This window comes from Pollicipes pollicipes, unplaced genomic scaffold, assembly GCF_011947565.3.
Source record: "Pollicipes pollicipes isolate AB1234 unplaced genomic scaffold, Ppol_2.1 Scaffold_5724;HRSCAF=6776_pilon_pilon_pilon, whole genome shotgun sequence".
NCBI classification, from domain to species: Eukaryota; Metazoa; Arthropoda; class Thecostraca; order Pollicipedomorpha; family Pollicipedidae; genus Pollicipes; species Pollicipes pollicipes.
The window spans coordinates 14,986,709-15,011,433 of NW_023596746.1; the positions used below are offsets into that span (position 1 = coordinate 14,986,709).

Sequence of the window (24,725 nt, forward strand, 5' to 3'; positions counted from 1 at the left end):
CCGACGCTGAGATGTTACGCCGCGACCGGCTGTGTCGCCCGTCCGGGCTGCATCGCCGAGTCCGCAGCCCGGCGCCGGCCGTGCCGCGTTATTAGATCACCTCAACGCGCTCCTCCAGCGAGCGGGCGACGAGTACCGGCGGCACGACGCAGGCGACCTCTGTTAGCGGCTCACCGAGACGCTCGTTGGCGGGGGCGCCGCCGCGTCCGAGCGAGCGGCATCGGCGGGGGCGCCGCCGCGTCCGAGCGAGCGGCATCGGCGGGGGTGCCGCCGCGTCCGAGCAGCCGCTATCGGAGGTTGGGGACATCGACTGTTGGCCGGTGACCGCTGAGCTCGATTCTTGGATAATTGTCCGAGCACTCGTCGGCTACCAGTGGGCAGCGTGGCGCGCGCGCCCACCGGCAGCGGGTCACGTGGACGCCGCCACACACGCGAGACACTTGCACGTCACCAGTATGCTGGCTAGGGGACTGCCGATCAGGACTACCGAACGGCTGACGACGTCAGCGCCGCGTGTGTTAAGTGCGACCCGTGCGTCGCCTCGTGCGTGCAATGGCATGATCTAGGCCATCGCGGATTTGAGCGCTGCCGAGGTATTGAAGACGGGATAACCGAACAAGTGCTATGGCCTTTTCCCGGTGACGAAGACGCCCGTAATGGCTCATGTCGGGTGCGAGCCGTCCCTCTTGGCGTCTTAAATATTGGGGAGCGTGGCACAGTTGCAGTGCACTGTGCGTGTGGCCACCGCGGCCCATCTCAGGGATGGGTTTTTACCATCCACCGCCGGCACGATAGCCGCATCATTAGATCCTGGTTCTGTATAGACCCAAAACTTGCTTTCTTCAACTACTGCCCGTGGGATTTATGGCTTCATTTGGCCGTCTGAGATGCAGTCGTGGTCTTGTTGCACGGCTAACATTGTAAAGGAATGTTTTTCCGAAGTTTTTCGCCTTGTCTGTCTGGTCGACCATTTATTGCTGGCTCATGACCTTCGCAACCTACGGGTTGTCAGCAGTCTCTCAACAGCTCGGAATAAGTAACTCTTTGAAATCTGCCCTGACCCCGGTGCGGGAACCAAGACACGGGAGCACAAATATAGATTAGAGATGTGTAGTGTCCAGGTATGGTATGCAACAAAGCCCTAGCGCGTGTATGCGAGGCGACGGCGGGCCTGCTCGTGGCGCTGGCCGCTCCGCTGCCGGCAGCGACTGAGGGCTTTGTGAGCTTCACGCGGCCGGCGCTAAATCAACGACTCGAGGCAGCTGCTGCCGTGCTCGAAGGCAATGTGGCCGCCTGCGCCGCACCATTGCCTTCTGTCACGTGCTATGTGCCGATAACAGCAGCGGATTGGTACCGCTGGATCGTAGAGCCCGATCGAGCCGCAGTCGTCGACGTCACGCTGATCCAAGAGGACGTCCAACCAGCTCTAATCTGATCCAAGAGGAAGCTCGGTACCCGGACTCTAAGCGTAGTCCAACCAGCAGGACTGCAGATTTACGACGCAGAGCTCGTGGCCGCGCTCACGCTTCTACTGGCGTGCATGTATAACGTCACACTGTGCTTAGGAGAATTTCATTGTGGGAAAGAAACTGGATAAGGGCAGGCACTTGCGCCCTTGGCTACCGTTTTCGTGCGGGCGGCGTTCTACGGTACATGGCTTCACGCGCCAGCCGTTTGGACGTGCCGTCTCGTGCTGGCGCGGAGTTCCCTTTTTTGTCGGCTTTGATAGGTGAGAGGCACCGGTAATCTAGCCAATCGCCGTTCGGAGACCCTATTTTGCTCGCGGGAATCTGATTCTCGTTCTCTCGTTCTCGATGATACCCGTTCTCTGTTGTGGGCGGCCGACGGGCCGCCCATAAATCAGCTCCGATATCTCGGCTTCCGCGCAGCGCAACCACATCCGGGCGCTAGGCGCGGCACAAGACACAGAGACACAAGGCGAGGTAATTTGAGAGTGAGTGCATGGTCGGCGCCGGCGGACTCGATCATCAGATTACCAGCGGTTCTGGACATGGCGCCATCTCTGCCCCGCTTGCGTTTAAGAGAAGGCGCGACAGGCGAAGGAAGAGATCGACGCTGTCGTCGACCTTGTCGTTGGCGGTCTTCGTAAGGGCGGCTTGGCCCCGTCACACTGGTCACGGAGCAGCACAGCGACGCGGCGGAGGCAGGAGCGGTGCCGGCCGCTCCGACCGCCGTGCACGCGCTGTGACCCGCATACCCAGCAGAGTTAAAGATGTACCGACTTCGCAGAAATTCAGACAAAACCTTTTTAAAAAAAACAGCCCTGCGAAACAACAATCCTGCAGAACGTCTAACCTGCGCGTTTATCGGCCTCGAAATATCGCGTCAAACAAGCACCTTATAAGGCGTGTAATCTATACTGCAACTCTTACAAAGTCCACTGGCATAGTCTGGTCTTACGTGTAACTATAAACCGGAACCTTGATCAAATTAAATGTTATTGAAAAACCGATTAATGCATCCTCGTAAGCTGTATGCTATGTCATCATCATACAATGGCCGGCACGCTACGAGCCCGTCGTCCGCCTTTAGTAATTAGGTATGATTTAGTGATGCCGTCAAGGGGTCATGTGAGCGAAAAGGTGATATTAGCCAATGAGGAATTTACATCATCTGTCAAAAGTACTCTCACAATGACATCGCACGCACCTGGTCCCACCCGGTGCGCACGATTAAAAGTACTTCAAATTGGACGCCACAACGTCGCAAATTTCATCTACAGCCGGTTCGCCAGCATGGCGTGATACGCTGTCGGGGCTGAATAAAATGGATGGCATAATTGGACAAGTATGTTGTAGTGGACCCTGATGGCCCAATATGCACCGTCCCTGCCGAATGCACACAGTCGCATTCTCCGCGCGCGATTATAAATATTTGTTCCGGGTCGTCATTTTTCCGATGATTTATTATGCTGCCATCGCGCTACGGGTCGGCCGAAGCATTTAGCAAAGCGCCGTGAGGGTGCCATATGCACAAATAAGGTAATGTTGGCTGATTAGCGATTTACAGAGTCGGCCAAAATAGTGTCTTACAATGGCATCTTTGCAACTGGCCGCAACCACCGCACGTGACTAAAAGTAATGAAGACGCGTCACCAAAATTAATGTGGACGTCACAGATGTAGGCGTTTCTGATGCCATGTAAAGAAAAGTACAAAACATGAAAATGACCGTCTAGTACTGACGACGGCCTGATCACTCACCATCAGGTGTGGCTAACCCCGAAATTCACGACAACAAAACCGATACTTACAAAGAAACAAGTAACATGGCGCCAGACCAAAACTGCAAAATTTGTAAACCATGCACCAATTTTAGATTAAGATTTGTGTTGGAAAACCCGTATAGATAAGTTAGGAGTGTATTCAAACGCGATATGATTTCATATGCATCCCTCTCCTCCCTTCCCGCATAACGAAACCTTTGCATTGCCTGCCAGAATAATATTCGTAGTCTGCGGTGGCACATTGCAGAAGCATGCAGAATCAGCTACATGTCAAGGATTTTAGCTGATGCTCAGCAAGCAATAATCTTTCAGATTCAAGCCACCCATGAGCTGTTTAAGGTTGTCATGTACCATGTTTTGATGTTTTGAATTTAATCATTGGCATGCGGTTGACGACATGCGTTCTTACTACAATAACAATGGTATTAATGTGATCTTCTCGGTGCTAGATCAGTTGTACCGTGGTCAGGGTCGCCGAATGAGCTCGAGTGGAGTCGCTTAGTTGGAGGCGGGAAGCTGAGCATTGAAAAAATGACGCAACCCGTCCACCCGTACTTGACCGCACGTCCCACCCGTCCACCCGTACTTGACCGTTCGTCCACCCGTCCAACCCATACTTGACCGTACGTGCACCCTTGCACCCGTCCACCCTTACTTGACCATACGCCCACCCGTCCACCCGTACTTGACGAACATTTTTCTCACAGATTTAGCTCTCTTTGTTTTCAAAGTGAGGGTGGAGGGAGAGGCGGGCTTGAGTCCCTTTATCTGAATGGGAAATTACGCCCCTGTAGGTTGGCCCCATGTATGTTTTATTCAGTGCCTCGTTTCAGTTGTGCACCCTCCCCCTCCTCCACACACGTGGAGATGCTCTTATGTATGAGATACCTGTACGAGAACAGAACGATTGTCACAGTTATAGCATTACATATGTGCTACACCATGGATGCATCATAGGATTGATCATTACCAGTGGCATAAATACATTTTTGCACATGATGCTGCCTCAGTAATGCAATTCTTTCAAATATTTCCTTGATGTCTCAAATTTGGCAAAATTCGAAAATTCCGTCTCAATTCTGCTTTGGAAGGCGTAAGGCACACTTTGGGGCCCTCAGGTTCAGGCATATGTTCTGTTTGTTGCCAGGGGATCTGGCCTCTGTAGGGTCTCACCAGCACTCCAGGGGGTGTCAGCTCCACGGCATGTAGTGACATTCAATCAGCATTTAATTAATGTTTCTACAGCACTCGTAATATAACATCATGCCATGGCACAGCAACTGCTTGTAACCCGATATTCATGCGCAGTCTTCATATTTTGGGGCTTCTGAATACCAGGAGCAAGGGAACGGGTGGAGCGGGCGACAGGCTGCGCCGGGGGACCGATCTTTACAGTTTCTGAAAATGTTGCATGGTGCCTTTGGGCATTGATTGCAAAAGCAATAATACAAAACATAGGTGGACGCTGGACGTGGAGAACTCGCGTTGCCCGTGATGAAAACCCATCTATTTAGGCCCGTGGGACACATTTTGTCTGCCATAACGGCTTGCAAAAGCTTATCTGTCGTTTCTGAATTGCATTTGAGAGACTGCAAGGATACAAACTTAACACGCGGCCGGGTGGGGGGTCATTTTTCACCACCCGAAGGGTTTTATGAAATAATTTCCGAACTACGCGGACTAGCCGTGGCAAGTTGATCCGTATTTGATTTGTTGTAAGCAGCTTTCATTCCTAAATCACTATCTTTAGTCAAATTGCCTGTTTTTGAAAGCTTACTCGTGATTGATGCCACTGAAGGGAACACACTTCCAATGACATCATAGGTGCAGGAACAGGGGGGGGGGGGGGGGGGGGGGCAGTGAGCCATACCCCTGCTTTCCAAAGCGGGGAGGCAGCAGTTTAACGGGCTCACCCACTCTTTTCACCTTAGTGTGAGCCTAGCTTACTTTTGTGTATCCGTACCGTGTATGCCATAAATATATTGTCCACTAGCCATCAAACCGGGTGGACAAAGCTGCTGCATACAGCAAATTGCAGCATACCTATTTTCATACTATGTGCTGCGAATATGGATAGTTTGGGGGGGGGAACTCCAGGTCACTCTAGTACCAAAAGGTCCCATTCTGTCGTTCATAGAGCCTTGATTTTTCTTTCTGCCTGGGTGCTTTCAGTTGCTTAGTAAATGATCTTAAAGCTCAAGCTGTATATCTCGAGATGTCATTTGACGTAGTCCAACATGCCAGTAAAAACTATCTTTCATTTAGTGCCGGTTTTTTTTACGTCACCTCCGCAAAATCACTGTCATAACGCTATCTAAACATTTTGAGCCACACCTGTGTAGAAAACCACTAGTGCCTGGTCGTTTTTGTTCGGCACTATTTGCTTGCCCTATGCATCCTTTCTAGGCATTTACGCGATGCCGCAAAAGCTTGGGCGTTTCAAGCAATGCTTGACTTAACCTAGCATGCATTGTGATAACAACACATATGATCTACTGCATGCAGATAATCACACTTTAAACGTGAAAAGCAGCCTAAGCTGTACATTTTTTACCTCAAGCCATCTGAGGGTTGTTCTAGACATTTATCACTGTGGGCAACCTGCGGATGGCTTGAGGCCCAAAGATCGGTGTACATTTGTCCTGCTTCTTATGTTTACAAGATTACTTTTGGCATGCGGTTGATATGCCTTCTTATGAAAATGTCTACATTCATGTCTAGGGGTGAAATGCCTTTTCTGTCATCGACGAAATTGGAACGGCCTAAATTGTTACCTGGAGTCAAATCTTTCAGAAACCGTTGCACTTTATCTCTAGATGCGATATACCGCAAAAGCAAAAATAAATTCAATGCGATGCCGCACAACATAACCATCAAGCATTTTAGTTTCGGGAGTTATTTGCACTGATAAAGGCGAACTTAGTTTCATTTTCAGTTGAGGGTGGGGGAGGGGGTGGAGGGTGAAAGCGGGTTGTGTTCTCTGACCAGGAATGCAATTTCTCTTCTAGTTATCCGTTTTTCGACTATCTTTCAGTTATCATAATTTGGGGGTTCAGTCACTAAAGCTAATTTTAAGAAACTGCACACCTACTCCCAACTGTGAAAAGAAAGTGTATCAAATCTAGGGAGAAAACTGTTCTAAGTGCACGTCGAAGGCAGGCTCAGACATTTTTCTTCCTGCGCCCTTTCCCCTTACCTCGCTTACCCCCCCCCCCCCCCCCCATCGTACGTACAATCAGCTGGAAGCGTTGGCGACCTTCACCATCTTCGCATCATCATCGCCGGTGCAGAGCTCTTCCTTCTTCTTTTCTTCTTCGCGCTTCTTAACATGATCCCAATTATTAGAACAAAAGCCATGCAATGTTGGTATCAACAGATGCAAACAACATTTTCGTACCTCTTAAGCACCCTCTTTAGCTTTATATTCAATACGATGACGACTAAAAGCGTTTTATCAAACGCCTGTCCACCGATCAGTACGCTAAGTCTGACGTGTAACGGGCGATGCCGAAGGCCTACACTAGCGACGTTCGGTCTCTTAGCCCAAAGCCGCTGCTCCCTCCAGCAGCACGGAGCCCGGATGAGTGCTTGATATGTTTCGCTTTAACCGTCTCCGTTTGCCTCTGTAGCTTCACCCCAGGAATCCACAAACAACAGTCCTCCTAGATTGACAAAGCTTTTTAACGCTATTTGCTTTAAAAAAAAAAAACTGACGGTTAGCTACACTTGCTTGTAGCCAGTCAGCTTCTCACGACATGAACACAGCCAATAGCAGCCCGCCGCCTTGCACTGAACCCGGGTGCAGACATTGCCGCTCTCCGCCTATCACAAGCCACCAATCGCATACGTTCTCCGCATTTCACCAGACAGGAAGTGCACCGGGTCCGCTGAACTCGCATAGGCCAACAACAGCAGCCATATTTCAGCGCATTCAATGCTCTCCACAAATCGAATCCCAAAAATTTCACCGCCGACCAACTGGCACCCAATCATGCGCCTCCAATTGCATCGGGCATCGCCGGCGTAGTTTTTCATTGAATCTCGGCATACAATCACGTGGGGAGGCGTAGCTCCGTGTGATGACGCTGCGTTCCCAGTGAGTCGGCGGTGGGTTCACTTCCCGGGGCAGCGATCATTTTTCGTTTGGGTCTTTTTTGCACGCTCACATCGTCTCCTCCGGAGCATTTCATAGGCACGTAATGCTATTTATGCAATGCTCATGCTGTGTACAGTTCGGCCATTATCAGTTTGATTATACGGTCAGGTGCCGGTCGTGATGAAAACTCACACGGACATTCGGCCGCCACGTTCTATTATCGGCTCTAGACGTACGCTCCATGTATTAAGCCAGGGCCGCAGACTAGCCTGTACTTGCGAGTCGGCCGAGTGTGACGTGAACCACGTCGCCAAGAAAAGCCCCCTTGAAACAAAGATAATTGGATTTCAATCACTTTATTTCGGGTGGTTCGGTGTTTTTCGTTCTAATTGTATATGTCCCAATCTTTTATTGAAATACAAGCCACCAGAAGACACAATTCTACCCATATTTATAAGACAGTTCCTGCGACATTTCTGTACCAATGCAAGTCAGCGGCATTGTGATCTCCACCTGGTCCTTTAATTGCTGGCACGTGGCCGCTGTGCCCCACCCCCTACCTGCACGTCTTATTGAGTACCAAATTTGAACTGTGAATGAGAGCTTATGACGATTATTCATTTAGAGACAATGGAAGGGTGCTGTGCCACTCAGGGCCCTCAGTATTGAATGGTGGGCATTCCAGCATGGGCCCGTTAAGCCAAACTGGGGTCTATGTGCCATTTGTTGGACAATCTCGGTTCAGCTGGGCGCGCCGCCACGCGCGGACGCTAGCGTTGCTCGGCTCCTTCCTAGGCCTCACGCTCCTGTCGGGAGCCAACTCATAACCCGCACCAGTGCACTCCATCTTGTGGGGCCCTCCACACTGGGTCAGACCCGAAGGGTCCGCAAGGCCGGACGGAAGTCGCATTCTGTGATGACTTTAAGCTGTAAAAGAGGTAAATGGTCCGCACCTCCCTGGATTTCAGCCTGAGCGTGCTTAGTCAAAAAATGGTTGCCGAAAAGGGTTTTCTGTTTTCTGTTTCTGTTCTGTTTTTCTGTTTTCTTTTTAGCATCTTGCAGGTGTCCATTATATCTCCGGCTGATGTGCAGTCGTGCATGCAACTCACGCTGTGTATGCAACGTATGTGTATGTGCATGAAGGATATGACTGACTATACCAACTGCTCAGCCGTCAGCCACGTGGCATCAGCCGTTTCCAGCGCATCTAACACATGAATTATTTAGACCAAGTCTTCAGGGGGCGCCGGCACGTTCGCGTAGGAGCCGACGAGCGTCGCAGCCGACAGCGGCGGTCAGGAAGCCATAAGTTTACGTCAGGCAGTTATGAGCGGTTCTGGTTTCGGGGACACGGGTTTACCTGGTGCGCTTGTCGGGCAGTGGCAAAACAGAGCAGCACAACGCACTGCACGTGCGAACCGCTTACCAGTCACGGTCCGGCGTCGTGCGTCAACAAGTACACTGGCAAGTGGCGAAGTTTGTTAGCTTCACGATTGCCAAGTTTTTGAACAAGAGAGCTGCAGCCTTCCTTTGATGTCTTTGAGTGCTGTTTGTGTTGAGCAACATCAGCCACGTCACTTTTTTCGAGAATATTTTATCGTTTTCTGTTTGAAGATTAGCTCGAACGGTGTTTAGAAATACCTGTTCGAGACTACGCTAACCCATTTGACCAGAACAATTGTCTTAAGACGCCCGGGGAACCTTTAACGTGTCATCAAACTCACTGACATTGTTACGCTGTACGATCGTGGAAACCCTTTCGCCTCACACCAACTGGCATGCGCGAACTCAAACAATCCGCCGCCTCTGGGACTGGGTACCAGGTGCCTGCCACGTGCTTGAGTTGGGAATCTAAGCCCCTCGGGCACTACTGCAGAAACCGGCATAACTATGAATATATGTGTCATACCCCAATGATCAAACACCGAAGCATAAGATTGCAACGAATGCGAAGCACGCGGTCGTTGCTTGAAAAGGCAGTGTCCCATCAGCCGAAAGCACAGTGGACAACAGTGATCATTTAATCACACATCAAACATAAAATGACGATTCAAATAATTTCATACGCAGCTAAATCAGCATTCATCTAGGCCGCGCCGATGAATATCTAAACATTACATGTACTCGTCAGGCAAATGAGATAATAATGGTAGCCATGCACAGGAAATATCTGCTATGTAGTAGTCGTTTCAAGTGATCACACTGTGAGTCAAATAGCAGCGTAATAATAGTAATTGTATGGAGCTACACGGAAAGTCGGCAATACGTGACAGATGAAACGCGAATTTTTTCCAAAAAAACGTGAAACACTATACGCCCGTGACAAATATAGGTATGACTTTTCAAAAATTATGCCTTCGTCCCACTGTAAAAGTGGATCAACTCGGTTACCTTGAAGGAGTGGAAGTCAATGCACGGTAGACCAGTCCATGCCTAAGGCAGGCTGTTTTCCAAAAGTTTATTTTGTTCTATGGTTTAATGGTTCTATGGTTTAATGGTTCTATGGTATAATGATTCTATGGTGTATGGTGTTATGGTCCTATGGTGTATGGTGTTATGGTTCTATATTGTAAGGAAAGACAAGTGAGAAAATGGTACTGTTGCAGGCATCAAACCAATTTATCACACCAAGAAGTAGAAGTGCTGATCTGAAAACATGGACCAAAGCAGCGTCAAATCGGTTCAAAGTCGGTCAGGGTGGCGGCCGTCGCCGGCGGGTGGCGGATCCGTGGAGCTGGCCGTCGGTGGTGGGTGGGAGCAGCGCTCAATCAAGAATATGAAAAAGGGACAAAATTGTGTGCATTAGCTTTTAAGGGAGAAACCGAGGCTTTGTGGCTTTTGTCTATTATTGTTTTTGTCAGGCTGCATTTGAGGCTTCAAAATTTGTCCTGCCTGAGGTGGCGTGACAAAAGCTCGTTAGGATCCTGTGACAAAAGCTTATTTCATTCATAGCGATGGGCGAAATCCAAATTTACGAACACCTGTTGGATTTTCGGGCATGCTGGAAGCTACAATTATGACCAGTCCGTGCCCGGGCTTTATTTTGACTTGTCAATTGTGGAAGCAGGTGCCTCTCAAAAACTCAACATGCCTTCCCGCTCACGGCCTTCCCGGTAGAAATCATGCTGAGACGGATGAATAATGCTAGGAAACTTGGTACTGGTGTTCGCTAAATGGTACTGATCAGTCGATTAGGCAAGATGGTGCAATAGTGCAGGTGTTGCTATATAGCATAGCAACTGGAATTTATCTATCTCCGAAATGTGTTGTCTTCGATTAAGAGCAGACAAAGCCCTCCATTTTCCATCTCTAGTCCCCTCCCCAACCGGCGGTTCGGACTTGCTTCTCAGAAGACGTTTCAAGTAAGCCGTGAGTCTGCCCCCCCCCCTCCCACTTTTTGAAACCTTCCCACGCTTGTGAACGATTTATATTAGTGTCATGCAATTGCGATGGCATTGAATGGTTGAACACGCAGATCATTCTAAGTCTGATAGTCTGGATCGTCAATATATCTCAAAACACACTGTTCACACTGCAACATGACGAGGCAACCATTCGGGTATGTTCTAAGCTAACGTTATTTACGCAAAGGTATCTACCGTAAATTCGTCAAAACATTGCACCAAAAATGAAATGCGACTGATCACTGTATTACCACCAAAACATCATCATGCTATACGCCTACTCCAGATCCTATATTCGCCTGCAATAAGCGTTAGAAAAGTTCCCCACAGTTATCATCATAACAACACACCGAACGCTTCATGATAAGCCCTTGAGGGGGAAAGATCAGCTCCGTGAAAAGGGCTCCCAGTCAACCTCTCTGTGAACTAGTAGTTTTTAACCCTACGAGGAGATGGCGCTACAAACGTTCATTTCAACAGCGCCTCGGCGTTTCGCACGGAGGGTCAATGAACTTGCAAACCTACGCCACGCCGCCGGCGGCTGGCCGCGTTCAGCGTCGCCCGGTGACTGCGATATTCACACCGGGTGAGCTCGGTGACTGCGATATTCACACCGGGTGAGCTCGGTGACTGCGACATTCACGCCGGGTGATGAACCAGCATTTTACTCATAAAGATGGCTGCTGTGATCCGGAGCGAATGTGAAACGCGTGGGGACGTCGGCGTCGAAGGCTTGCGAGCAAACTGACGACCGGTAGCAGCAATGTCTGCGACAAGTGCGTGCATCACAAAATAACCCCATCACTGCATGATGGTATACAGCCCCATCCGGTACCACCGGTCTTCAAAAGGACACATCACATGCGTGTATCTGCGTCTTGGCAACCACCGCACTGTTCATGTTTTGAGAGAGGTTGGTCATAGCATCCGTCGGCTGCTCGTGCAGTCATGTCCTGAATGAACTCTCGCCTGCGGAAATATCACGCACTCCACATCGGTCGATGTGTTAATAACATAACCACCCCGTCACCGGCCCCGGCCGCTCGGCCGATTTCCTGCCCACTCAGTGGTGCACGCATCATCCAGCATTCTCTCCACTGAGTGGTACTTCTTTCACACGATTCATAAGATGCTGGTCTCCACTTCGCCATTTTCTACGACTCATATTCAGGAAGAGGTGATCTTCGAGAGAGCTCCATCATCTTCATCACTCCATTGTCCTGAGGGCAATAAGCACACATTCGGTAAAATGACGGGGATATCGCGGGTAGCGTTCGAGATAACGCAGTATTAAAGATGGGTGGCCGGCCGGTAGTCTGCATGGTCAGTCAACACTCAGCTGACAACGGCCCGTCATCCGAGCCAAATCGAATCCTTTTGAGTTGATTAGCACGGTCACAAAGTCGGGTAGCAACTGTTTGACTGATGACAGCTGCCAACCAGCCTTGCCCGGTTCACAAAGATCTGAGTGTCTCTGACGTCAGCCAGTGCAGGTCCGGTCGATATCTCTCCACTCACAAGCTCGTACCATCTCAAAGCTCGATGCCTCTCCACTCACGAGTCCGCACCATCTCAGAGCTCAATACCTCTCCGGTCACGTCCCCGCACCATCTCAGAGCTCGACCCTCTTCAGTCACGTCCCCGCACCATCTCAGAGCTCGATACCTCCCCAGCCACGTCCCCGCACCACCTCAGAGCTCGACCCTCTCCAGTCACGTTCCCGCACCACCTCAGAGCTCGACCCTCTGCAGTGACGTTCCCGCACCATCTCAGAGCTTGACCCTCTCCAGTCACATCCCCGCACCATCTCAGAGCTCGACCCTCTGTAGTCACGCCCCCGCACCATCTCAGAGCTGGACCCTCTTCAGTCACGTCGCCGCACCATCTGAGACGCCAGTCAGCTAATCCGACCACGTTAGCATGACGCGCACAATGTGAGAGATCGTCTGAGAACACTTCAACGAGATACAACGGCTGCGGTAGCGCACTGAGCCAACACAAATGAAGCCCCTCTCTTTCTAATGCATCAGTCATGGGTGGATATTTCAGCACCGCAAACAACACCCGGTGGGATTCGGCAGCCGAGCTGTGCAGCCGAGCCGGGCGGCAGCCGAGCCGGGCAGCCGAGCTGGGCGACCGCTGAGCTGGGTAGCCGAGCAGGGTAGCCGAGCAAAGCAATCGAGCAATGAGGTCGAGCTGGGCAGCCGAGCTGGGCGGCCGAGCCGGGAGCAGCGCTATTGACAACACCACTGACAACGTTGTCTGGGCTGGGAGCCGAGCGCGGGCCTCACCTCCGAGTCGCGGCAGGGCGTGAAGCAGTACCGTCCAGCCACCGCGTAGTGCGGCTCGCCACCCGCCATCTGGGGTCACACAGGCGGTGCATCAGTGATGGCTCTGGCGACAGGCCACTGGCAACAGACAGGCGCCGACAAACGAGCCTGGGACAGGGCTACGCCTCCTGGCCAGGGGTTTGTAGGCTTGTTAAAAGTGGTTTGCATACGACTGACTTGTTGAATTCCGAGATGAAATCGTCGATGTAGTCAACCGCTGGCAACTGCTATCAATATATGCAATTCGAAGACAAAAACAACTGAGAGCAAAGGAAGCGATCAAAGGCATGTAAACGTGTCGAATTTGATATGAATCACGCAAGTAAGCGATAAAGCTCATTTGGAAGGAACATTATGTGTCTGGGCAGACAGCACTAACATATTTACTTCTCACGGAATAGCCAGGACAATACACCTCATTTGTACATTCTCATGGTTCTTCTACGGGCATTCAGGCTATTAATCCTGTCTTATCTATTTGATTTGTGCCCTGAAAATAACGCGAATATTTTGACAGACACATCACGTTAACGGCTTGAGAATATACAACTTACATGGCATAGCGGGTTTATGTAATGGCATGCATTGTAATGTTAAGTATCAAAAATAACCATGCGCACACATTGATGAGCTCTTCCACAAAGGCACAAGAAAGGAGTATGCAAACCGAAAAAAAACATGAACGCCTGGTGGGAACAGTACACAATGGTTAAAAAGGGCACTTCTGACCGAAAGCCATTTAAATAAACAGTTCGCATTTGTGTTTTCCCCCCATAAAAAGAACAAAAGAGCCCTAGCACTTGACCTTTAACTCGGGTGTGTTGAACGCTACGAAGTCATTTCGAGGAGAGGCACTTGACTGATAAGGTGACTTGGAGTCTATCGCCGGCTGCGTGAACAGATAAACACTGAGCACCTCGCAAAACCAGTTCGATCGGATAGTACAACCACCAAGCGGTTTGGGTCCGCGTTTGGGGTGATGTACGCGTTCTGCAGGTGCACTGGTCTTTCCACGTCTGTGCTGACTTGTGACTGACTAAAGCGCAATCGAATCAGTCTCCGGAATCGACTTCATTTTGGCCGGTGGCGGTTTCAGATCAGGTTCACTTGCATAATCAGCTGAATCGCATACGCGGTGTGACGTGCCATGTTTTTGTAAGGTAGGTTTTGTGATGAATGTAGTTGCGTGAAATAGGGCCTTAATTGAGAAGCAACACGGTCATAAAGGCTCGCAGCCTGAGACCAATCGCATTATAAGTGCACTGGACGCGTCAGTGAATTACGTGCGTTCGGTTCCTTTGATGCGCCGTTGGATTTCATCCGCACGGAGAAGCGCGGTGCCGTCACAGCCAGCCCTCTGCACGTGCGAGGTGAGTGACTCGGTACCTGCACGACATGTGGTGCCGACCACGGACTCGGCCACGTCTATCCTGCCCAGATCCGTTGGACAGCCCAGCGCGCAGCGCCGGCGGCGCCGACACGAGGCGGCGTTCGGAGCACGTGCTGGCGGTCGTCCTTCAGCCAGCCCAAACGACAGAACATCGGCCCGCCTTGGCCTCAATCGGACTGTGGCGCACTGTGTCGAGGTGTCGCCATATCTTTCTGGCCAAGCGCACGGCAGCCGTCCGGCTACCGGCATGCTGGTCTGTCTGCTCCTCGGTCTGCTGGGCACGCCAGGCTGGCCATATGCTGGATCGCTCGCCCTTATGTTCATCCATATATAAGCCGTCCTAGTAGCTTGCACCGACCGGTTTGCCCTCGCCTTGAGGTAGTTTTCTTTCCACCTTCTCCCTATGTGTGAGCAGACTTCAAAGATCCCCCTCCAAAGATCTAAAAAACTAAGCAAGTTGATGCTCCGCGGGACATAACATTAAAAAGCTCTCGTCAAACTGCATCAAAACCGCCATCAAGGTTCAAATCGTAATGACACCTTTAAAGAGCAACATCAAGTTACAAAAGTCAAAACCTGATCTAGATTGCCCTTTAATAACCTGAACTTGAAAACGTCACTGACTCGACTTCAGCATGCGCGCACTTGCACTTCAAAGTGATATCAATAAGAAAGGCAGTTCAACGCTGGTTGTCATTTTTTAAGTAAATGTCTATGCAAACCTCCAGAAAGAGACCATGGGTCGCAAACCGCCAAAGTCAGAAATTTCTCAATTTCACCACGTAAAACCGATAAAAAGTCATGCACCTCAATTTTTAGAACCGCGACTCCAAACAGTCCAGGGTTTACTCCATAAAAACCTTAGTGCAGCCTGTGAGGTCCCCTTGTATGGCAACAGTTAGACGCGCCACTCTTCTCGGATACGCAAGGTCCTGTTAGTGTTTGGGTAGTTGACGTGCGTCAGTCAGTTTAACGGCCTCTTTATCCGCCAGCCTTGGCATCGTAAAGCCGAGGCGGGCACTTTGCTTGTGATGTGTCGCCGCCCAGCGACGATGCCTCGACTGGCTCCACTTGTGTAGCAGGACAAGGTTCGCAGCAAAAACCATTGACCCAGTGGCGTACACATCAGTTATCTTCGATAAAACGTGCAAAAACTGTTCCGCTTTTTACTCGCCTCGCCGCTCGGTCAACAGTCACCACGGTACACCTCTGATCTGCCCTGCGGGCCGTCTGCACACTTACGACCTTAGCTAATGGTTGACTGTATCCAATTGTGGCCTGCTCTGTTTGCTCTCCGTGTGCGGATGCGACCTGGCCCGCAGTCTGCCTATGTACAATTGCGAATGACCCGCTGCCAGCTTGCGCACCTATGTGACGTCACTGGGCCTGTTGGCTGCATTTGTAGCAGTGCATGCTGCTCCGTTGGTTGTCTGTGTGGCAGCGCGGGCTGACCAGTTCGCTGTCTGTGTGGCAGCGCGGGCTGACCAGTTCGCTGTCCGTGTGGCAACGCGGGCTGGCCGGTTGGCTGTCTGTGTGGCAGCGCGGGCTGACTTGTTGGCTGTCTGTGTGGCAGCGCGGGCTGGCCGGTTGGCTGTCTGTGTGGCAGCGCGGGCTGACCTGTTGGCTGTCTGTGTGGCAGCGCGGGCTGACTTGTTGGCTGTCTGTGTGGCAGCACGGGCTGGCCGGTTGGCTGTCTGTGTGGCAGCGCGGGCTGGCCGGTTGGCTGTCTGTGTGGCAGCGCGGGCTGACTTGTTGGCTGTCTGTGTGGCAGCACGGGCTGGCCTGTTGGCTGTCTGCGTGGCAGCGCGGGCTGACCTGTTGGCTGTGCATGTGTGGCAGTGCGGGCTGGCCCGTTGGCTGTCTGTGTGGCAGCACGGGCTGGCCTGTTGGCTGTCCGTGTGACAGCGCGAGCTGACCTGCTGGTTCCCTGTGTGGCAGCGCGGGCTAACCTGTTGGCTGCCGTTGAGCGGTGGCGGGTCGTGGGCGCCGCGCGGTACGCCCGCCGTTGCCGGCGTCATGCAGCGGTCGCAGTGGCGGGTCAGAGCTGGACGCTGATCAGATGCGTGACACCGCATGGCGAAGCACAGCTCTTCCACCATTTCGGAGCACAGTGATTGCTGCCGATCACAGGTCACGAGCGGGCTCGACCACATGACGCGTCTCAGCTGGAAGTCCTATACACGCGGGCCGGGCCGGTGGGTAGTGCTACACAGTGGGATTTGAAGAACATTGCGAGAATGGTACAAGTAGCGGTATGGACTTGAAAACTACCAGATGCATGACTTAAAAAATATTAAAGGTAATTGGTGCACGTTGTTGAGACAACTTGCGGCATCCGTATCGCATAAAATTACTTCCGTAAAATGACAAAGCAAAGTTTGACGTTTGCTCTTTCGTCCCATTTGGACCCATACCATTGGAAAGTGTCAAAGTGGCAAGTAAAAACACATTTGGAATCGATAGCGGGCGGGTGCGGCCAAGAGAGCCCACCGGTGCTGGTGGACTGGGTAAAAAAAATGTAATCCACGAATGTACCTAAAGTCAGCACGGGTATAAAACCGATGGCACTCATTTGTGTCAGAGCATTATTGACTGGCACTGGCCATCTTGGGTTTCATGGTGTGACAATGCTGATGGGCAGGGCGGAAGGACTAGTGCTCTCCTGGAAAGAACACAGAGTATCTCAAGTAAAAGCATTCCCAGTGAATGCAAGCGTTTTTCTACAAGTTAATCTTTGAATAAGTTGCGCGATGAACGGGACGGTCTTACCTTATCTAGCTGAGCGTTTCGCTTCGCCGTCCAGCAGAACTCCACGATTGCCACGCACACCGCGAACGCCAGACCGCAGAGCAGCACCACAAAGACGCCCCCTGTGCCGAACACGGGCGGGACAGACAGTAAGAGGAGCGGCGCCTGGCTACCAGGCGCGACCAGCTATGGATTTTAGCGTACGCAAGCTGCCTGAGCACCGCGGCCAAAGCCGCTCCATTACGCGGTGCTATATATGGGCACATTATTTGACGGCCTAGCCTGCATAGCTATCGGAAGGTCGTAGGGTTAATGTGAGTCAGTCCCCGGGTACCCGAACAACCCCGACATTCGACGTGCTGGTCGCCACATGCCTAAAACGTCTGATCACGCCCGCCCGGCCTGCTGAGAAGCAGGGTGACTATGGAACGGATGACTCCAACACGTCTCTTCGCACGGACCGGGAGCTCACCTATGTTTGCCACGCCCAGCTCACTGGCCTTGGACTCTTTGTTCTTGTCATCGCGGTTGCAGGAGCCGACGTTATCTTTCCACCATTTGTTGTACAGGGTGTGGATGACGGCCTTCTCTTGCAGTTCCAGGATGGCCAGCGAGATCGGGTCTCGCCACGGGGAGCCTGCCGAGACGCCACTCACGTCAGATGGGTCCCGCTTCGGAAAGCTATCTGGGTCACAGCCCAGGTCAGAGGGGTCTCGCCACGGAGAGCCTACCAAGACGGCCCTCACGTTAGAGTGGTTACGCTTCGGAGAGCTTTCTAGGCCACAGCCCAGGTCAGAGGGGTCTCGCCACGGAGAGTTTTCTAAGCCGCTGCCCAGGTCAAAGGGTCTCCGCCACAGAGAGCTTTTCAAGCCACAGCCCAAGTTGGGTGGATTCTGCCAAGGAGAGCTTGCCCACCCAGACACAGCGCAGGCAGCGACCATGGATGGGAGTCAAACGTTCGGCGTTTCCGGATGGTCACGACTTGGTCAGCGTCACTGTCATAACATTACATGTATTAGGATCATAATAAGTTAAGATATTATCCGGTGAGACGTGCACCTAGACTTGTGTCGATTCAGAGCATGACAAAAGGCAGAGGATGCCTTTCAGATACGTTGCCAGATCTGCCAGACTTGCCGACGGTGTCCCAAATCCAATGACCAGCTGGCGGACCTGATACACTGATCTATGACATAGCTTGGTCTGATGATAGACGATAGTCATATTATCTCAGTGGTATACTGGATATGCTCATATTCTGACAGATGAGATGATAAATCGATCACGACACATCGGACCGTCTGATTAATATATGCGTAACAGCAACTAAATCTGACCGTGTAGATGGCGCCAGATCCCGCTATCTAGAAGACAACAACTGAAAGCGACATTAGAGTGGCCGCAGAGTGAGATGGTCGCATTTGCCATCCTTCGCGGTGGTATCATTCTGCGACCATGTGGAGACGAGAATATGCAGCGATTTTGTGTTGTTTTTTCGTGGGTTCATTTTGTCTTTGGCGTAATATCTTTATCACTTATTTTTTTTAGTTGGTCATTTATTTATGCTCATAATTCCTCCAGCTTGCGGACATCGGTGGCGGTGCTGAAGGCTCAACGGAGAAAACTTTATCCCGCCAGGATTAAGTGTATAAGCATAAGGTGCAAGGCTCATACCATGTACTTTAGGTTTTCATAATGTCCTGGACTGCCAATACTTCTTTCCCGGGCACTGACGTCGGTCCGTGCAAACCTCGCTCGGCTGGCGGGGGGAGAGTGGAGGGAGAAGTACACCTGGCATCTTCACACTGTAAAGGCTAGGGGACGAATGGAACGCCATTTGATGGGTCATGCACAAATCATGTTTGTGTTAAGGCCAGGGTCAAGTTAGTGTTTGTCTGTTCCAGTTCCGGCGGTCAGAGCGCCTGGCCTTTGTTCACGCACCCGCGTTGGGTTGGTTTTGCGTCGCTTCAGACAATCACTATCTGCCCCTGACTGAGGTGGTCTGCAGCCGGTGGGAGCAGTGACGCGAAAGGTCAACTGACGTCAGATAGTAGGATGGAGCCTACCGGGCGTTCCGGCGCGTTAACGTTTCGTCAAAATGCCCCACGGTTCACCAGGAATTCACTATCGGATGGTGGAGCCAGGGCTTATGCAACAAATACTGCTTGGCGTAGGCGCCAGCCCCAGAAATCCATCCAGTTTCAATGGTCAGCTCAAATCTTAATGCAAACGTACTTTTCCAGTCAAACGTACTTCTCTGTCTGATGTGGTTCTCTCCGAATCACGCCTCTCGAGCTTATCTCCGCGCGAACCTGTCTACCTTAGATGCTATCAAAACTGCATATAAACAATCCGTATCGACAGCGAGTGTTTGGCACCGGCAAACATACAGTATCGATGTCATTTTGTTTTGGTCAGAGAACGAGAAGTGACATTACCAACCGGTGACGTCCTTTTTTGGCTGGCAGCAGTCATGAGTGGAGTCAAAAATATTTGAGTCATACCAGATTTGAACCAAACCGCAAGTTAAGTTTTAGCTTAGGCCAGTGACCCATGATGCACTGCTAGAGCTCACAGCACCACGTCTGGCGAAGAATGCAGTGCGTATTGAAGGTCGAAGTCGGGCCAGGGACTTATGACGATCGCATGGTGTTTGAAGTGCATGGAATAACATCGCTTAGTCAACAAACCATGACCACCACAGTTTGATTTATATGAAGTTGTGCTACACTTTGGTCCGGCTTGCTTCGACTAAACCTGCTCCATATCACGGAACTGACATGACGCGCACATGCAAACTAAGAGCATGCGTGAAGTTAAAGTAAGAGAAGGTATGTCAGATTTCAGGAGTACTTCAATTCAGAAATTCGGTTCAGGAGCATCAGCCGGTTTTAGCTATTGCTGAAATGTTGAGAAAGATTGGAGAGAGCGGATACCTAGCCCCCCCCCCCCAACGCCGTCAGCGCGAGGGAGGGGTGGGAAGAGTCGAATACAAAAGAGCAATACAACCGCAAGAAAGCGGCAGGGTGTTTTACTTGAGCGTTTTCATTGAAAATACAGGAAACTACAAATGTGACTCTATGGTCAAAGTCCGGCTACCGCACCGAAAATTGTGGCACTTTAACTACACCAAAAGCCAATCGACTTATTCAGCTACCATTCGCCACGAACATTATAACTGCATGCTGGCATGCATGTCTCGGGTTGTGCTTTCATCCTTTTCATTTGCATAAAATGCATTGACTTTATTCAACACACGATGACCAATGAACATAGAGTGACGAACATTTTCGACATTTTTGCATTACTTACCCATTGTTGTCGCAATTCCAAAGCCTTTGGAGTCAAGCAGCCCGCCAATCTGAGTGAGGTTGCAGTTCCGGTTCACGATATAATCAATAGTGGTCGACTCGGCAAGGTAAGCATAATTTCCCTGCAGGACTCTGGATATTCCTTCCTCGATCGTCTTTGTGAACACGGACGGCTTTTTGTTTTCCATAAAACGCCACATCTTCTTGTATGTGTCGATTTTCGAGTCCTGGAATAAAGGTTTTTACCAAGATCACTATTTTTGTTCGCTTAAGTCTGGTAACGAGCTTATAATCTCGCACTCACCGACAAATTCCTGTAACCGAGCCAAGCAGCAAACAAAAAGCAAACCAGCTGCAAAAAACACTCGACTAATATCCCTGCACGACGGAGAGATCCGAAGTTTCTCAAGTGGTAAAAACTGTCTCCTGAAGTCCAACGAATCTGTAAATGATAATGCTGCTGACGCTGTTGATGAATGCCGGTAGTTCAAGGAAGTGGAAACGCGAGGTATTATTATTATATTATATTGTATTATATATTATTGTTATTATTATTATATATTTTATTATTATCATTATTATTATATATTACATATTATTATTATTATTATATATTATATATTATTACTATATTTTTAGCCCGAAATGGATTGACGAACTCACTCGGAAGAAGGTCAGCGTGGATCCGCCCTCCAGAGTACCATAGCTGATGTCACTTTGGTCGGCCAGGTCCTCCGCACTTTCTGCAACAGAACGAGCACACGAGTATCAGCAACACGCTCCCAGAAGTGGTGACCTTCATATATTACGCCATCGCCAAAGTCTACTGAAGTAGGCGTACTACTGCGATCTTAGTTTTAAAGTTGCAACGCTTTTCATAAAAATATTGAAATGCACGAAAGTAGTGACTGTGTGTCAAATACCTCAAATTATCAAATATCTTAATTTATATATCCATCGAGTATTGTCCTAAAGTGTTTGAGGACGCATTCATTTTAGCTTTTCTGGTTTCGTATGTTTATCTTTACTCTCATTTTTAAGCTCGTGGGCCTTAAAAACACTTAAGCTTTTATGCTTGTTATCAATAAGTTCAAAACGTCCCTTATTTAGGTAAGACCACTCCAGAAAGCCAAATAAGTACCCACAGTACGGGCACAAGGCCCCAAATCCTGTGTCACATCGGCCGTTTGTCACATACGGCAAACATCGGCTGTTTGTCACATCTTGTGAACACATGTTGTGTGTCATATCGGCTTTTACAACGGTGGACAACGGCTTTTACCTATGGGCGTGATCATTCTCTCGACGGTGAGGAAGGCGGCTAGATTGGCTGTGTACGACGAGATGATGATCAGTGTGAAAAACCACCAAATGCCTCCAACGATGCGGGTGGAAATAGCCTGAAAGTAATAATGGTTGATTTTATTTGATTGATACACATCACACAGTTGTTAGTGGTGGACACAGACAGCACGTACTAATCGAATGGTAACCCAGCTTCTTCACAGAGATCGTGTTACTCATAGGTGAAGACAATCGCTTGACGCTCCTCCTTCAGGCGATTGAATGAGGAGCTTGACACTCCTCTTTCAAGCGATTGAATGAGGAGCATGACGCCCCTCCTTCAGTCGCTTCGTCAACGTTTGACAAACAATCCACTGCGATGTCTCAAAGCGATTGCTGCCGCATGCTTGCAGGCGATTCACACCCAAGCGCAGACGTGGAACATGCTGAAGCAGCGGGAAACATAAAACAACTCGTCACTGGGCAAAAGCGGCCACAGCCGGTCCAAAGCAACACTTTTTACGGCGGTGTTGGTGTTTCAAGTTGTTGTTGGCGGTGTTGTTGCTTTCTCCATTGGTTTCAAGCTGAGAAGTTATTTCGAAGCATTTAAACTCTGCTCGTTCCAGAAAGCGCATGAACAACAATGAAAAAGATAGCCATATCAAACAAGCATGAGGATGGCTTATGAGGCATCTTACAGCCAACACATTCCGTGTCGAAGTCGTTCTGCTTGAGTGCATTCAGTAATAATAGCCTTAGTGGTGCGTACATCTGACCTTGCTGCTCCGACACCAAAAGATCTGCTTTAAAGAAGCTCATCTCATTGGAGCGATCAGACCCACACGTCCTACAAAACTGATGAATACTCATAGTGTACCCAACTTGTTTTACCCGCCCATCCCCTTATTTGTCTTAATGGCACAGCAGCTTAGAGCTACCGAGAACGGGTTTTGGTGTATCCCCTAAAAAAGCAGCGGTGGATTGACTTGAATTTACTGGATAAAACCTTCATGCCTGCATGTATTTTAGACTAAAAGGAGCAGCTGAAACTTTCGTAGCATGTGTTACACAAACATGTAAGAAAAGTAGTGTGCTCCCTATAGAACAGAACACCCACGTTGGAAAAAGCAAGGCAAATGAAATGCGTAACTTTCATAGTGGTGAACAGGACGTCAGAGGACATTTCTTCCGCATGTCGGGTGCTTCAAATTAAGATTCTAGGCCGAGCGGAAGGATTTCGAGAACATTGGTATGACTGATCAAATCGTGAGCGTTTGGTGTCACAAAAACTGAAAGATGCAAAAAGATGGGATATCCCTTTAAGAGGCGCTTGTCAATGAACGCGTCCCTACCTCAATTTGACTTTGAACTCACCCCCAGGCAGCATGATTGCCCATCCTCCGAGAGCTGGGAGCGCCGTTTGCGGAAGGACAGGTGGGAAGCGAGACACACAAAAGCGGAAACATTGGCATGCGTCTGCAACTTCCGACTAGGCGTGGGCGTTTGGAAATGTTTGCTTTTTTAAACAGCGAGGTGAATCGGGACACCGTCTTCATTAATTCGTCCATTTTTTTACATTTAACTCCTTATTCATCAGTGTCTAAATCTGCACAATGTGAGCCGAGGTGTAGCAATCACGTTATAACTTACATGGCGATGCGCATACTTAACGCGCGGCTTCATCAATGTTTGATTGCTTGCCACAGCAAGTGTGTTGATGCATCATGTAATCAAATTTTCCTTTGGATGGCCCCGTTTGGCCCTTAACTTTTTCCCGGCCTAGTGTTCTGTGCACGAAGAAGTATATCTTGCCCTTATCTGCGATCTATCTTTATTGACTAGTGCATCATATGTTTGCTATTTTATCTATGTTTTGCTATCTTATTCATGTTATGTTATCTGCGTTTGTTATTTCCTTTTATCTGCGTGTTTTTCGACCGTATCTACCGTATCGTATGTGCACGGTACTGATCGTTGTCACTCGTCTTCGTTTCATTTGTTGAACTTGACTTGACTTTCTTTCCCTTTCTTCTCACCATTCCATGGCACAGTGAGCACAGCGTCCGGATCTGACCAGATGTCTATCAGACTATCTGCGTACTTAATGCATGATTGTTGAAAGGAAAGGGCTAACGTTTTGTACGAGACTTAACGGGACGCGCACTCCTATATATTAGACATGTCCGATCCGTATTGCGATGCTAGTTGTTTGAAATCCCTCTTCAGTAGCTAGCACGTATCTTCATGCCTAGGTTGCCCCTCAGTTCAAGTGGCATTCGAGGTTATAACGGGTAATAACACTTTTTGCAAAGCATTTCAATGCATCGGATTACGGTGAGTTACGCTTCGGCACGTGAGATATTCGCCACCGTCCATCAGCAGCGCCAAAGCTTCGACGCAGCACTGCGGCGAATCCACGCGACCGTGCAGACTGATTAGCTAGACGACAGTACGCTCATGGTCGCCATCATGCCTGATATGAAATAACGATGTTTACGGCTTTGGCCAGCGTTGTAGGCTTGAGATTTAGTTCTAAAAATTACTTGGTTTATGCTTTTAATTTCATAGCAATATACCTGCTGTTTGCTTTGGGCGATCCAGCTGTACTTGCTAGTGCAGACGAGTTCAACCGGGGGGTAATTTCTCCATAGGAAGGATGCGAGGGTCCCAGGGGAATTGCGATATAGTCAAATCGTGAAACCCTCGTATCCTCCCTTTGGAGCATGTCTTCCCCTCCGTTGGGTTCATCTGCACTGGCAAGTACAGCTGGATCGTCCAAAGCGAACAGCACATATATTGTTTTGAAATTTAAAGCACACATCAAGTAGTTTTTGGGAGGTAACTTCCAGCATACAACGTTGGCTAATGCCGAAAATATCGCAATTTCAAATCAGGCGTGGCGGCAACCATGAGTCT

At 49.8% G+C, this 24,725-nt stretch overlaps 1 pseudogene; it reads right to left on the minus strand.

The window, feature by feature from the left end:
* Nucleotides 1–11,212: 11,212 nt before the first annotated feature.
* The window catches only part of LOC119102707 (glutamate receptor ionotropic, kainate 2-like), a 137,342-nt pseudogene continuing 123,829 nt past the window's right edge, over nt 11,213–24,725 (minus strand).